Below are 17180 nucleotides of genomic sequence, written 5' to 3'. Positions count from 1 at the left end.
GATTCTCTGTCGCCCAGGCTGGAGTGCAGTGGGGCAATCTTGGCTCAGTGCAACCTCTTCCTCCCGGGTTCAAGCAATTCCCCTGCCTCAACCTCCCGAGTAGCTGGGAATACAGGTGCGCACCACCACACCCAGATAATTTTTTGTTTGTTTTTGTATTTTTAGTAAAGACGAGGATTCACCATGGTGGCCAGGATGGTCTCGATCTCCTGACCTCGTGATCCACCTGCCTTGGCTCCCAAAGTGCAGGGATTACAGGTGTGAGCCACCGCGCCCGGCCATCAGCACCACTTTTCCAACAGCATATACTCACTCGTGTCCCTGTGTCACATATAGGTAATTCTTGAACGATTTCAAACGTTTCCATTATTATTATATCTATTATGGTGATCTGTGATCAGTGATTTCTAATGTTACTATCGTAATTGTTTTGGGATGATATGAACTGTGCCCACATAAAATGACGAACTGAATCTGTAAATGACGTGTGTGTGTGTTCCGACTGCTCTACCAACCAGCCATTCCCCTGTCTCTCTCCCTCTCCTCAGGCCTCCCTATTCCCTGGGACAAAATATTAAAATTAGGCCAATCAGTAACCCTACAATGGCTTCTCACTGCTCAAGCGAAAGGAAGGGTCACACACATCTCATCTGAAATCAAAAGCTAGAAATGATTAAGCTAAGTGAGGAAGGCACGTCAAAAGCCGAGACAGGCAGAAAACTAGGTCTCCTGTACCAAATAGTTAAGTTGTGAATGCAAAGCAAAAGTTTTGAAGAAAATTAAAAATGCTACTCTAGCAAATACACGAATGATAAGAAAGTGCAACAGTCTTATTGCTGATATGGAAACAGATTCAGTGGCCTGGATAAAAAAATCAAACCAGCCACAACATTCCCTTGAGCTAAAGCCTAATACAGAGCAAGGTCCTAACTTTGTTGATAAAGCAGCGTCAGAGTTTGAGATGATTGACTCTAATTTTGAAAGATGTTCTACTGTGATAAAATGCTATCAAACAGTACTGCATGCTACAGAGAGAACTTTCATGAAAGGTGGGGTCAATCAGTGCAGCAAACTTTATCACTGTGTTATCTTAAGAAATTGCCACAGCCACCCCAACCTTCAGTAACCACCACCCTGGTCAGTAGCCGTCCACATTGAGGCAAGATCCTCCAGCAGCAAACAGATAATGACTTGCTGAAGCCTCAGATTATCGTATTTTTTTAGAAATAAAGTATTTTAAATTAAGGTATGTACGCTTTTTGACAGAATATTATTGCACATACTTAATAGACTACAGGATAAACGTAGCTTTTTTATATGCAGCGGGAAACCAGAAAGCTCAAGTGGCTGGCTTGCTCGTAATATTTTCTTTATTGCAGTAGGCCGGGGCTAAACCCACAGTATCTGCAAGGTATGCCTGTGTTAGGGGAAGGGGTACTGCAGGACGGGAAACCCCATGAGGAAAGTCAGCCAAATGATCACTTGATATTTCAAGACACAAGAAACTCAGCACAGTAAAAAATTAAGCTCAATAATTAGACTGCCACGACTGAACTTCCAGTGTACAAGGCGCCAATACTTGGATCACTCACAAGACAACACGCTGCGTTTAACATTTTTATTTTTAACTCCGCTTTGGTAGTACAAAAGTCATAAAAGTACAAACCAGACAGTTAAAAATACACTTGACACTCGAAATGGTGAAAAATTTCCTTTACAAATTTTTACATCAAGGTAGTAGCCAACTCATTTATGACACCAAAAAGTTGTCCATCATTAGTGTTTTCTAGAGAAAGTCTGCTGTGGATTCCCTCATCCTTAGAAAGAAGGAGAAGAAACACAAGACCTGTAAACATCAGTAGCTTTGGGAACACTTAGGAATTCTCAGAGAGTTCAGTATAAACCAGTAAAAAGCGTATGTGTTGAAAATATTGAACACTTAACTTTTGGCAAATTTGGAAGCCTGCCAGACAAAAACTGCTCAAGTATTAGAAAATATTTAAAACATACTCTTGGTATAAATACAATTTTAAATATTTTTGAGTATTCTCTTGCCTGTTGTATTGCTATTTTAAAAAAAAGTGCTCTGACTTGCATAAGATGGAAAAATAATTAAAGCTAAAGAATATCTTACATTTTATCCCCCACCATTTTGAGGGCATATTTTTTAAATCAAAAAAGTATGCTTGTTTGTTTTTAATTAAAACGATTAGCCTAGGCTGCACATATATTATTTACACTAATACATACCACTAGAAGTCCTATATTGCTACTTTCTGGATCTCAGTGAAATTTATTTCCGTACTGACTTTCTCCGGTCCACAGTGTAGATGAATGTATACACACACAGTGTTTATTAGTTGTCAGTAAAAATTCTCATGGAACTGAATTCCCCATTTACTTAAAAGGTTAGACATGTTTAGTTTGATGCTGGAAATAGAATCGCTTAAGTCTATGTACAGTAAATACTTTGAAGTATATTTTTATGGAAATATCTTTTGGGACACAAATGAAAGATGTGCTTTTTCTATGTGAAATAAAGGAAGTGCCCAAGGCACCCCCAACACTGACATGGAGGCGGGTCTTGGAGACCTCATAACTGGCCTCCCCACCAGCTCACCCCAGAGCTACCATAAATCACGTACTACTATTTATGCCTCTGGGTCCTTTCAGGTGTTTTGTAAAATGTACAGTTAAAAAAAAAAGAAAAAGAAAAAGAAAAAGAAAAGTCTGTCCTAAAGTAACTGGAGTATTTTAAATAAGGAGCATGAGTTACAAGAGGAAAAACAGGAAATACACAAAGAAAAACATGCCAGAGGTAGGTGCAGGTCCATCTTGTATGAGAAGCAGGGTTCTTTTGGCTTGGCCTTGGGTTGTCCAAACAAATTTGTGTGTGTGTGTGTGTGTGTGTGTGTGACTTTAAACCATTTTCTCCTTTACTCAATGGATTGACCAAGAATCGCTCAGCTAAAGGTTAGGGAAAAAAAAAAAAAAGGCCAGGTGCAGTGGCCCACGCCTATAATCCTAGCACCTTGGGAAGCCGAGGCGGGTAGATCACCTGAGGTCAGGAGTTCAAGACCAGCCTGACCAATATAGTGAAACCCTGTCTCTGCTAAAAATACAAAAATTAGCCAAGCTCGGTGGTACATGCCTGTAATCCCAGCTACTCAGGAGGCTGAGGCAGAAGAATCGTTTGAACTTGGGAAGGTGGAGATTGCAGTGAGCCGAGATTATGCCACTGCACTCCAGCCTAGGTGACAGAGCGAGATTCCGTCTCAAAAAAAAACCTTCTCAAAATGTGTAAGTGCTGTAGGAGTGACATGGTAGTGGCAGGAGTTAATGCTGAATTTGTAGTCAAGGCATCAAAAGTCTAGCATCTGGTCCCATCTGACTCCATGGTCCCTTGGGGAATCAACTCCTCAGGGCTAGACTAGATTCTTTCCACTGAGCTTTTACCACTGAAGATTCATCTTTTATCTTTTGTAACAGCTAACCTGTATGTATGAAGATCTAGGATGTAGGAACAGGAAAAAGAGAAACTCACGCTCACGTGCACACATGTATACACATATACACACACACCCCTGAGCATAAGCTCAGACTGTACGTGAATAGTATCACTGCACATACTGATCATAATGGAAAAACTACAGTGTGTACACCAAGGCCTGGGATTAGGGGCTGGGAAGGGTAGAGGCGGGGAGTGGTTAAGAAGATAAAAACAGCTCTTTCCTTGCCCGGAAGTATAATAAATTTTTCAAGACTCTTTCAAAGCAAACTGAATTTTGCATACGGCACAGCAATAACATTCCCTTTTAGGTTTTATTCACATGCCTGCTGACTCCATGACAGAAACTGTATAAAATATATAAAAAATTCCCGAGGCAACTTCATATCTTGTAAGTTTTCAGTCTCTTAGAGTTCTTCAAGTCAAGTCATTCCTGCAAGAAAAAACAAAAAAAGTAGATCTTTAACCAAGGGTAAGCATCATATCACATATTAATCTGCCTGAGTATTTAAAAACACAGAAGAATTATAATCTATTCTTACCCTGTCCCGTCCCATCCCACCCCATTCCTTCCACCATTACACATTTTTTTTCTAGAATTCAGTCTGAAGAAATTTAAGTAAAATACAATTAATTCCAAGAGTTCTCTGGAGATCTGGCTGTTTAAACGTACATGCCCCTCCCCCTTTCTCTCTCTTGCTCCTGCTTTTCCCACGTGATGTGCCTTCCATAGGTGTCTTTCTAAAGCCCCACGGAAGAGTTGACTGGAGGTCTCTACTGACCATCCAGGACAGCACAGTTGGGATTTCAAGTAAGAACACAATGATTAAACATTCCATCTTAGGTCTTTATTGTACCTTCAGGGTTCTGGATTGTATTTTTAAGTCATTCTAACAACCAGCCCTTGTCAATGTCTACATTTACATTACAAACAAAGCCCCATACTTGTAAAATAGCTCCCTGCTTTTTAAATGACTTTTTATAACTATCTCATGTAATGAACAGCTCTGTGACTTTTTACTTTCCTGTTTTACAGACTGGGATAACCCAGGACAGGACTAAAATTACAGAGCTCCCCGTGTATGCTGAAACACACACACCATGCAGGTGAACCCACATGAGGTTCAGGAACAAAACCTTCTCCTATCTGCCAAAATCCTGTGTACCCTATAAATGCTAAACAAAACCAGAGACAGATCCAGCTTGCAGAAATATGAAGAAATAGCAATGAAGCTGGTAGAAGTGTTTTGAAGAACATACTTTTTACTTATTTTACAGATTGTCCTTCAAGATATGTACCTTATTATTACCTATGTTATCCTCTTCTGTCATTTGGTCATCCATAGTATTCAGTGGTTATAAGAGAATAGAGACAGAGCACAAGCAGAAGAATGAGGGAGAGAGACAGAAAGAGATTTATTTCCCAAATGAGATGATGAGCAAAGGACCTCTATCCCCTTAGCTAAAAAGGAAATGAAACATTGTCCAATAAAACAGCAAGGATCAAGTTTTTAATTCTAATGAAATAAGTAATACCCTGCACTGAATTGCCAAAACTGTACAAGAACTGCGGATTTTTACTGTAAAACTGAACAAAGTCAAGTCTGGAACTACTTTCAGGTAAGAGTCAATTCATATAAACATTCTAGCAGAGGGGGAAAAAAGGTAGAAAGGCCAGAGGTAGAGAAATATAAAAATGGCCCTAAATAACAAAAGGAAAAAATGAGAGGGAATTTTCCAGGCAAAACCTTAAACTAGGCCGTTATCTAGAAAACAGGCATGGTATTCCACTATTTTTATGTCTCCTCTTTATGTGCTCCCTTAGAACTAGACATTTTTGCATCAAGGAAAATAACAAAGTCACAGGTGGGGGATGTCAGGCCTAGAAAGTAATGTTTCATCACAGTAACCGTTTTCACTGCAACCTAGAAAACTCCTCATTTTGAGTGTTTGCACAACGCTTAATACGAGGAAAAGCGATCAGTGTGCTCCGAAAGGTTAACTATTCTGGTCATTACCATCATCCAATTCTCTGCTCTCTGCTCTCAACAATCACATTAGCTTTCTTCAACAGCTGCCTTCTGCAGCTGATAAAAACTGCACTGTCTGCAATATCATCGAGAGAGGAAGTAAAAAATACAAATTGCTGCTTAAAGTCCTCACTGCTAATACCAGAAACTAAGCAGAAAAGGGAAAGCTCATCTTATTAAAACCCTCGCAGTTCTGGTCTCTCCTTACAAACACACATTTATTAGAAGGTAGCACATTACTGACACAACACTCTGACCTTCCAGGTACTTCTTTAACCCAGAACAACAATAAGTGTTACACATTGTCCTTCCATATTGTCCTGCAGCAGTCAGAAATCACGTGTGGCTGGGCACAGATACACCAGAAGGCTAACAGGAGTGGGTGGGAGAGGGAAGAAACACCCACTCACTCACTGTTCCCAGCTGCCATCACATGGGACCACACCACACTGAGCAAGCCTGACCTCTCTCTTCAGGAGAAATTTGGTGATTGCAATTTACACGAGTGACTACTCAGTCTGGAAACAATCAAGCAAAGTTCCATTACATGGAAAACACAATTCAGAGATCTCAAAGTGTAACCATTTTGCTTATAAAGGAAGACTGACAGATAAAAATTAAGAACCACCTGGCCAGGCGGTGGCCCACGCCTGTAATCCCAGCACTTTGGGAGGCCGGGGTGGGCGGATCATGAGGTCAGGCGATTGAGACCATCCTGGCTAACACGGTGAAACCCCATCTCTACTAAAAATAAAAAAAATTAGCCGGGCGAGGTGGCGGGCGCCTGTAGTCCCAGCTGCTCGGGAGGCTGAGGCAGGAGAATGGCGTGAACCCGGGAGGCGGAGTTTGCAGTGAGCTGAGATCCGGCCACTGCACTCCAGCCTGGGCAACAGAGCAAGACTCCATCTTAAAAAACAAAGAACCACCCACAAGATTTATCTGGAGCAAAGGAAGAGGTTGTCTTTTTCTTTAGAGTTTATTGGTTATGACATAATCTTATAAAGATAAAGCCATAATCCTATCATTATATTATGGTTCCACTGAAGCTGCCATATGTCTCTAATTAGGATACACATATAAATATCTATGCCTTGTTAAAAAGGATTCTCTAGAAAAAAGAAACTGATCCCTTTAAAAATTAGAAATGTGTTATAAGAAACTAGGAGCCTAAGCGGATTAATGAACAGTAAACGCTAAAATCTCTAAGTGTAGGGTGTTCAGGAAGGAAAAGTCTATGATTAATAGTAACAGCACTGGCATTTGCAGAGCACTTTCTCTGTGCCAGGTACTGTCATGCTAAGCACTCTAGGGTCATTAACTCCATCTTCCTGATGACTCCATGAGCCAATCAATGATGATTCCCATTTTCATAGGAGGAAACTGAGGCTTCCAGGTTCAATAATTTACCAAAGGCCACACAATTAGTAAAGGGAAAGTAGGAAATCCATCCCAGGCAATCAGACCTGGAAGACCACAAAGCTACCTCCACACTGAATTGCTATCCGGTCACCCCAGAGACACCCACAGCATCACTGAGATCCTCTGGTACCCTCGCTTCTCTGTTCCCCACCTGTGTGGCGGGCAACAGAAAGGAAATGCAGAAACTAGAAATGCTGTCAGGGTCTCTCTCAGGGGAAATCACTGTGGTTGCATGAACAGTTAAATGATGCTAAAAACCTATACTTTAAAGGGGCCCAGTCCCTGGGAAGATCAAAAGTACACTTACACAACACTGAATTTCCATCTCATTCTAAGACAAGGCTATGGAATCACACAGTTGGATTCATAATTTTCTTGAACACTTTTAAATAAAATAAATAGAGAAGATTGTTTATAGAAAGAGTTACATGACAGCAGTATTAACACTGAAGTCCTGGAGCTACATTTAAGTGATCGTTCACTAATAATCTGTGCTCCTTTAAGGCTCATACTTCTCAGTTAGAGATTTATCTTGTTCCAGGCCCTACTGACCATTCTGCGGTTACACGCTTGCGGGTTATGATTGCTGTGCATGTGACACCATGGTCCTGCAACGGTACTGCCAGTGTAGATTGGCATCTTGGCAGATAGAGATTAATGGGATCGCATCACAATGGATTCAGTGCTTATAGTCCTTTAAATCTTGCTCTGGTCTAAACTGTGTGTTAAATTTTATAAATTAACATGAATACCTTCTTATTTTAATAAATGCTCTTGTTCATTTAACAAGCCCAATAGATTCATGCTAATCTAGGCTAATCCATGCAATCTTTTAAAATCAGTGTTTCCCAGAGTGATCAGCAGAACCTGCTTTAGAATCGGCTTAAATACTACCAAAAACTGCAGATTCCTTGGGCCCCTCCCTGAGACCTACTAAATCAGAGTCTATGGGGTTGCAGTCCAGGACTCTGCTTTCCTATAAGATGCTTCATTGATTCTAATGCACGTATGAAGGTTTAAGCATAAAGACCCAGTACTAATGTTTGTCAACTGATTAAAAACAGCAAGAATTAAATCCACTTCCAAAGGGTAAACTCTGCAAACACAACACTATAAAGTCAGTGGAGGCCAAAAAATATATCTCAGAAATGGGGGAGAAAACAAATATGACAAAATCATTTAAAGACCGAAATATTAATTAAAATTTCAGTAACTCAGCCGGGCATGATAGCTCATGCCTAATAATCCCAGCACTTTGGGAGGCTGAGACGGGTGGATCACCTGAGGTCTGGAGTTCGAGACCAGCCTGGCCAACATGGTGAAACCACGTCTCTACTAAAAACAGAAAAATTAGCTGGGCATGATGGTGCATGCCTATAGTCCCAGCTACTTGGGAGGCTGAGGCAGGAGAATCGCTTGAACCTGGGAAGCGGAGGTTGCAGTGAACCGAGATTGTGCCACTGTACTCCAGCCTGTGTGACAGAGTGAAACTCCATCTCAAAAAAAAAAAAAAAAAACAAAAAATCAGTAACTCTATTTGAACTGCAAAATTTTAAAACTACAGAATCATTTTTTAAATGTATTTCAAAGTAGTTGGGAATTAGAATTCGACTCATCTGCAGAGGACTCTTGATGACGAGATGAATGCCGTGTTATCACACCTGTTAAGCAATCACTGCGGGCCAATTATGTACAAGGTGCCACCTGAAGTCTCGGCAAAGGATGAGAAGACACCATCCAAAGGCACTGCCCAAGCCCTGAAGGAGCTTCGAGTATGCAGGGAGGAAGCTTAAAGAATCAACTTCGACCCAAGAAAAATGAGACATGCTGCGTATCATTTTTAAACACAACTGGAATATTTTATAACTCGTTTTTTAAATCTAATAATATATAGTAGATGCTCTGTGTCTGTACATATAATGCTACTTCAATCTTTTTTTTTCTTAAGAGACAGGGTCTCATTCTGTTGCCCAGGCTGGATGTACAGTGGCACAATCATGGCTTACTGGAACCTCGAACTCCTGGGCTTAAGTCATGGAGTTAAAGCCACTACTTTAGCCTCCCATGTAGCTGGGACTACAGGTGCATGCCACCATGCCCAGCTAATTTAAAAAAAAAATTTTTTTTTTAAAGTAGAGATAGGGTCGCTATGTTGCCCAGGCTGATCTCAAACTTCTGGCTTAAAGCAATCCTCCAGCCACAGCCTCCCAAACTGCTGGGATTACAGGTGTGAGCTATCACACCCAGCATCTACTTCAATCTTTGGCATTTGCAGGCCATTATGAAATGTATAAGGCACAATTCATTTACTTAATCCCTCACTGACAGACATTTAAAGATGCTTCTAGTTACTTGCTACTATAAATAATGCTGAAGTGAACAACTTTGAACATTATCTTTGCATTTATGCATGATATCTATTAATTGGAATAATTTGGTCAAAGAGTACATATTTAAGTTTTTACAGTTCCAGATTGCCACCACAAAGGTCGAGACCATTGTAGACTCCCTGCTTCGGTGTGGGATAATGTCCATCTCCCTGCACCGAGGGAGTTTCTTTGTTTGGTTTTGTTTTAGTTTTTTTTTTTTTTTTTTTGAGATGGAGTTTTGCTGTCATTGCCCAGGCTGGAGTGCAATGGTGCGATCTTGGCTCACTGCAACCTCCGCCTCCCAGGTTCAAGTGATTCTCCTGCCTCAGCGTCATGAGTAGGTAGGATTACAGGCTTGCACCACCACCCCCAGCTATTTTTGTATTTTTAGTAGAGACGGGGTTTCTCCATGTTAGTCAGGCTGGTCTTGAACTCCCAACCTCAGGTGATCTGCCTGCCTCAGCCTCCCAAAGTGCTGGGATTACAGGCGTGAGCCACCGCACCCAGCCTCCTGCACCCCTTTTTCTTTTTTTTTTTAGAAGGAGTCTCGCTCTGTCACCCAGGCTGGAGTGCAATAGCATAATCTCGGCTCACTGCAATCTCTGCCTCCCAGGTTCGAGCAATTCTTCTGCCTCAGCCTCCTGAGTAACTGGGACTACAGGCATGTGGCATTACACTTGGCTAATTTTTTTGTTTTTAGTTCACCATATTGGCCAGGCTGGTCTTGAACTCCTGACCTCGTGATCCACCTGCCTCAGCCTCCCAAAGTGCTGGGATTACAGGCGTGAGACACCACGCCCGGCCCCTGCACCCTTTTATCCAAGGTGACCACATGAACCAGTTTGCCCGGGAGGTCTGGTTTACCCAGAATAATTATTCAGTGTCCCTTTTATTCTCTGTAGAGTCTCTCTCTGTCACCCAGGCAGGAATGCAGTGGCACTATCCTGACTCACTACAGCCTCCAACGCCTGAGCTCAAGAAATCCTTCCACCTCAGCCTCCCAAGTAGCTGGGACTACAGGTGTATGCCACATGCCCAGCTAATTTTTTAATTTTTAATTTGTAGAGACAGGATCTCACTATGTTGCCCAGGCTGGTCTCAAACTCCTGGCCTCAAGCCGACCTCCCACCTCAGCCTCCCAAAGCACTGGGATTACAGGTGTAAGCTACCTCCTGATTTTGGATGTGAGTTAAATGGTCATGCTAGTGTTAACATTCATCTTTGCCACCAGAGAAGCAAAAAGTGATCTCGGTTTGGATTTATTTCATTGTTAGTAAAGTTGGGCATTTTTTATGTTTATCGACTACTACATATTCCATGAGTTGAATATTATAACCCCCAATTTGAGGAGGGGGCTTAATAACTAAAACCTTAATTTTTTAATATAAATAGTGAGAAGCTTTCTATGTATGTGGGTCAATTCAGGAAAAATAATGTTTCTAGGTGTTTTTCTCCATTCAAAATAGAAATCACTTTTTTAAACTAGCATAGACAGAAATGCATATTCCTGCAAATTATATTATCTTCTTTGTTGAATAATACCAATGAGAAATTCTGCACTCCTTACAGTTTTGAATCTTCTGACATTAGATTTAGATCTCACAGAAGTCTGAAGGTTGTTCTTTACTGGGTTATATTCTCATAGCAATTTCAACATACTTATATATTTAGCAACAATGGGTTTCCCAAGTGACAGCAACTGAACACTTGTGATTTACCAGCCTTTGAGATGGTAGAATCAGAGCACCTTATTCCAAGTAAAATGTAAGTGACATCAAAAGTTATTCTGGGCCGGGCACGGTGGCTCAAGCCTGTAATCCCAGCACTTTGGGAGGCCGAGACGGGCGGATCACGAGGTCAGGAGATCGAGATCATCCTGGCTAACATGGAGAAACCCCGTCTCTACTAAAAAAATACAAAAAACTAGCCGGGCGAGGTGGCAGGCGCCTGTAGTCCCAGCTACTCGGGAGGCTGAGGCAGGAGAATGGCGGGAACCCGGGAGGCAGAGCTTGCAGTGAGCTGAGATCCGGCCACTGCACTCCAGCCTGGGCGACAGAGTGAGACTCCATCTCAAAAAAAAAAAAAAAAAAAAAAAGTTATTCTGTACCTGGAAAAAGAAGGATTCAACTGGAAATTATTTAAATGCAATTCAGCAGTTTCCTACTAGTCTCAACACACTTCTGATTTAATGTCTACACTAAGCTACAGGCAGAATAACTTATTACTCTGAATAGTACCATCTCTTTCTAATAAGGAAAATGGAACAAGTTAGATATTGCCTCTCTACTGGCTTGTGAGCTAGACGGAGTTCAGCTGACTGGCCTTCAGTAAGCCTCCACTTGAGTATCAAATGGACAATACTGCTTTACCTTATAGGTGATGTCTAACCTAGCCTCTCTGAGCTTCAAGAGAATCAAGAAATATTAAAAACATTAATTTTAACACTTTTACTGGCTACAAGTTTAAACAGCGCTCATCTGATATAGTAATTTAACACCTAACCTATTTTGCACTTGCTTAGAACAAAGGAACAGTATCCCCACAAAGTTGTAGGAGTATCATTATCCGCACTTAACAGATGGAGAAGCTGGGGCATCAGAGGCTAAGTAATTTGTCCAAAGCTAGATAAGCTAAAAAGTGACAGCCAAGATCTTGAGCGCAAGAAGTCTGATTCCAGAACCTCTATGGTGGAACCACTACAGTATCCTATGTCCTGTTACTTACAGAAAATAGGTACTGTTTTAACTTAAGCTATTCAATGTTAGTAGTACTCAAGGTCTCAAGGTACAAACTAAGAAAAATAAAAATCAGCCGGGCGTGGTGGCTCATGCCTGTAATCCCAGCACTTTGGGAGGCTGAGGCAGGCAGATCACACGGTCAGGAGATCGAGACCATCCTGGCTAACACAGTGAAACCCCATCTCTACTAAAAATACAAAAAATTAGCCAGGCACGGTGGCGGGCACCTGTAGTCCCTGCTACTCGGGAGGCTCAGGCAGGAGAATGGGGTGAACCTGGGAGGTGGAGCTTTCAGTGAGCCAAGATCGCGCCACTGCACTCCAGCTTGGGTGATAGAGCAAGACTCCATCTCAAAAAATAATAATAGTAAAATAAAGAAAAATTAAAATCCTGATTATAACCATTAATTCAATTTTCTTTCTAATTATAAGTAAAAATGTCTCTGAAAGCATTTCATTTTCCACTTCCCTCATGCCCTCTTGAGTCTGTCTTTAGGCCCTCCAAAGTCTCTAGCCTCCAACATTGCTGAATTTCTACAGTGAAAAGAGCAGATGTCAAACAGCTGATAGGGATAAAGAGGAAGAACAGAGAAGCTCTAGCTCACTGGGTCACCTCTGGTCAACAACAGGAAGGGGCCCTGGGGCAGGCCCCTGCCCAGGGAGATATGTGCTAGGAGGAGATGGCTTGCTTTGGTGGCAATTCAAAGCAAAACAAATCAAAAATCCCTGGTCCCCCATGTTGCCTAAACTCTGGGAATACTGATAAATACGTTTTAGTATCTCCTGTGCACAGAACAAGGCCATGGAAGAATAACTTAGAGAAAACATCATAGTTGATGACAGCAAAGTATGTTTTTAGGTCCGCTCAAAACTCCCAGATCATGGCCATAAACGTACTGAAGCCACTCCCAACAACTGAGGACAAACAGGGCATATAGCTTTTTAACTGTGTCCACCATTTTCACTCCTTATGGTTCAGTCAATATGGGGGAGTAAAAGCTGGTTCTTCCTCAGTCATCTGTGAGTAAGACAAAAACTCAACAGTCAGGGAACCACAGAACGTAAAAATCACCAACTTCAATAAAAAGCAAGGTACCAACAAGTATAGTATCCATGCTCTCATGTGTAGAAAGGCAAACGGAGGGGCTTTATATACACTGACATATTGCATCAGCACGTACGTGAACAGCATAATCCTGAAAGAACATAGAGAACACTGATCACAGTGGTGTTCACTTGAGAAAAGGTTTAAGAGATGATATACACAAAGGGGTTAGGGGCATAAAGATGGAGCAAAGATTTATTTTGGGGATTTATTTTTCACCCTGCAGATTTTTAGGCTGTTTAAGTATTTTATCCCATGCATTCTATTTCAGTTCTTTTATCCCATGCATTATATTTCAGTTCCTTTAAAAAAATTCCATTTCAAACACTTGTACTATCCAATACATTGGAGACAGTAAAGGAATGAGCTATAAGGAAGCCCAGTTCCTGGCTCCGTAATGAACTCTCAGCGTGATCTTGAACAACATATGTAACAACACGCACTAAACAAGGGGCCTGGGAGGTGCAGGGGAGAAAAGTCTGCTATAAGTACTAGGAGAGTAGCTCTGTAAGAGTACGGTCTTCACTGTCTGTCTGACACGCTGCCACATCCCTAAACACAGCCAACTGCCTGGCAGATAGTAGGGGCTCAAGTCATGCTTTTTTTTTTTTTTTTTTTTTTTTTGAGATAGAGTCTTGCTCTTGTTACCCAGGCTGAAGTGCAATGGCATGATCTCGGCTCACTGCAACCTCTGCCTCCCGGGTTCAAGTGACTCTCCTGCCTCAGCCTCCCAAGTAGCTGGGACTACAGGTGCCTGCCACCATGCCCACCTAATTTTTGTATTTTTAGTAGAGATGGGGTTTTGCCATGTTGGCCAGGCTGGTCTCGAACTCCTGACCTCATGATCCGCCCACCTTGGCCTCCCAAAGTGCTGGAATTACAGGTGTGAGCCACCATGCCCGGCCAAGAAATACTTTTTCAAGATATAATTGTACCTCCATTGATCTGAACTAGAGATCACAGCTGCTCTGAAGTCTACAAGTCTATGACCTTCATCTACCTGGAAGAAAACTGAATGGCTCACAGACATGGACCTGATCCAGGCAGAGCCTTAAAGTCCATCAGCTGCTCATCAGATGATCCCATCGGAGGCCAAAGGAGGCCATCCCAAGGCTGGAGTGATCAGTTCTGTGAGCTGCTGAGCTACGTGAAGAAAGGGCGGCTGGTTTGCTTTCTTGCCAAGAAAAGCAAAGCTCCCTCACACTCCACGGCCACTGAGCCTGTAAGCTCCCAAGTACAAATTTCCTCCCACCCAAGCCCTCTCACTACCTAGCCCTGAGGTTTGGGGAACATTCATCCCTCTAAGCCTGGCTCTTCATCTGTAAAATAGGATATTATTACCTACAACTCCTAAAACTGCTTCTGAAGTCCCATCCCTCACTCAGCTTTTCTCTTCTACCTACCTAGTCTTCACAGAGCCGGTGCGGGGCAGATGCTAACCTCCCTCCACCCCCACATTTAAGATGGACTCAGTGGCCTTAGTCTTCCAGACAGGAGCAGGGCAGGCATCATCGCACTGCTTTTACCTTTCAGAAGTGTGTTTAGCCACAGAAAACCAAGCCAGGTGGCCTAATCCATGCCTACTTTAGGTGCAGTTTCTTCTTATATTCCGTTGCCCCATAAGACCAGTGGATCAAGTTTAAGAGCTCCCATCAAATCTGAGATCCTTTTGCTTTTTAAAAAAGATGCATTTTTCCTGAAAAAATTACAGCGAGAGAGAAAAAAATAAACTAACTAGTAGTACCTGCAGTTTCTCATCATTACCTGCTTCCTGGAGAATGAATAAAAGAAAAGCAATTGAGAGGACTGCAAATCAAGCAGTACAACTTTCAACAGGGTCCCCAAGGAGCTTCTACTATAATTCCTATCACAGAGGCCAAAAAAAGGAGCCAAGGGGCCTTTCCTCACTGTTAGAGGAGAACATGAAGGCGGCCGAAGGTCAGAAGAGCCACCTTGTGACCAGCCACGGATGCTCAGGAAGGAGTTTGAGCCATGAAAGAGTCTTGACAAAGAGGAGACTTTTATTCCAAAGCAGAGCACTGGCACGGCAGTCACGCTTAGGCCGAAAACGTCTCAGTCCAGCATTTCAATTTATTCCACCCTCTGATCTTTATAATAAAAAGAACTTGTCAGCAAAACTTTTCCATCGCCTTGTTACTAATTTTAATTCCACCTCTTGGAAGAAGGAAATGGTTATTTCTTTCTTTTTTTTCTTTTTTTTCTGAGATGGGAGTCTCACTCTGTCGCCCAGGCTGGAGTGCAGTGGTGCAATCTCGGCTCACTGCAACCTCCACCTCTCAGGCTCACGTCGTTCTCCTGCCTCAGCCTCCCGAGTAGCTGGGACTACAGGCGCCCGCCACTACACCTGGCTAATTTTTTTTTGTATTTTTTAGTAGAGACGGGGTTTCACCGTGTTAGCCAGGATGGTCTCGATCTCACTGTGATCCGCCTGCCTCAGCCTCCCACAGTGCTGAGATTACAGGCGTGAGCCACCACACTTGGCTGGGAATGGTTATTTCTAAGGTCTCCTTAATGCAAACAAGAAAATGGCCCAAATTCCTAAGGGACTTGACAAATACTATCTATTTCTGAGATGTTCTGAGAGGTCAAAGCTGTAATGTTGTTAAGATGTAAAAAGGAATTCACAGCACCAAAAGTTGATGCTTGATAAATGACCTAATAAATCATTAAGACCACCAGGCATGACAACTGTTAACAGCAGTGAATGTTTAGCAGATACTCTGTGCCAAGGATTGATTTATGAACTACATATACATCATATCATGTATGTCCAGCAACAATCTCATTTTAAAGATGAAAAAACCAGGGCTTGAAAACATTAAGTAACTTCCCCAAAACCATTGGGGGTTAAGTAGCACAATTAAAAGTAAGGAGTTTAAAACCAAGCTTTTAATCACTAAAATAAAATACTAAAATAAAAATCAATACAATAGTCTGAATAATAAAACAAAAATAAAGAGATGTCTAATATTATTAATTTTTGTTTTGATAAGAGTAACGCTAACTGTAATACTACTAGAAAAATATATAGGAGGGAAGTTCCATGACACTGATCTGGGCAACAATTTTTTGATAAGACCCAAAAAGCACAGGCAACAAAAATGGACCCACGGGATTTTATCAAACTAAAAAGCTTCTGCACAGCAAAGCAAACAATGAACAGAGTGAAGAGACAGCTTATCAAATGGGAGAAAATACGTGCAAACCATACATCTTATAAAGCGTTACTATCCAAAATATACAAGAAGCAAACAACTCAAAAGCAAGAAAACAAATAACCCAATTTAAAAAGGGGGCAAAACAGGAAGGGAGCGTTGGGGAGATGTTGGTCAAAGGACATAAAATTTCAGTTAGACAGTGGCGATGTGCCATCGCACTCCAGCCGGGGGCAAGAGTGAGACCCCGTCTCATGAAAAAATAATAATAATAATAATTAAAAATAGAACTACCATATGATCCAACAATCCCACTTCTTGGTACACATCCAGAGGTATTGAAATCAGTATGTCAAAGAGGTATCTGTACTGCCATGTGCACTGCTGCATAATCCCAATAGCCAAGACACGGAATCTTCCTAAGAGTCCCTGAACAGATGAATGAATAAAATGTAGTATAGATACACAATGAAACACTGTTCAGCCAGAAAAAAAGAAGGAAAGCCTGTCTTTGAAGATAAAATGGATAAACCTGGAGCACATTATGTTGAGTAAAATAAGCCAGGCACAGAACGACAAATACCACATCATCTCACTTACATGTGGCCTCTAAAAAAGTTGAACTCATAGAAGCAGAGAGAAGAAAGGTGGTTAGAGGTAGGGGCGGGGGAGGGGTTGGTCAAAAGACACAAAATTTTAGTTAGAGGGGATAAATAATTTCAAGAGATCTATTGTACAACATGGTGACTGCAGTTAATAATATATTCATTCTTAAAAATTGCTAAGAGTAGATTTGGAGTGTTCTCACCACAAAAAAAAATTATAAGTATGTGTGG

The 17180-nt window shown here is 41.7% G+C and overlaps 1 protein-coding gene across 2 annotated transcripts in view; it reads right to left on the bottom strand.

Moving 5' to 3' along the window:
* Positions 1–1604: 1604 nt before the first annotated feature.
* LOC105487754 (RELT like 1) overlaps positions 1605–17180 on the bottom strand; it is a 74814-nt gene continuing 59238 nt past the window's right edge. For both annotated transcript variants that reach the window (XM_011751398.2, XM_071093751.1), the window contains exon 7: positions 1605–3941. The gene's annotated coding sequence lies outside the window, so the exon portion shown is untranslated. The remainder of the gene's footprint in view (positions 3942–17180) is intronic.

The sequence above is a fragment of the Macaca nemestrina genome, chromosome 3, assembly GCF_043159975.1.
Source record: "Macaca nemestrina isolate mMacNem1 chromosome 3, mMacNem.hap1, whole genome shotgun sequence".
NCBI classification, from domain to species: Eukaryota; Metazoa; Chordata; class Mammalia; order Primates; family Cercopithecidae; genus Macaca; species Macaca nemestrina.
The sequence above is the reverse complement of the archived record's forward strand: the minus strand, read 5'-3'. Positions and strand labels throughout refer to the sequence as shown.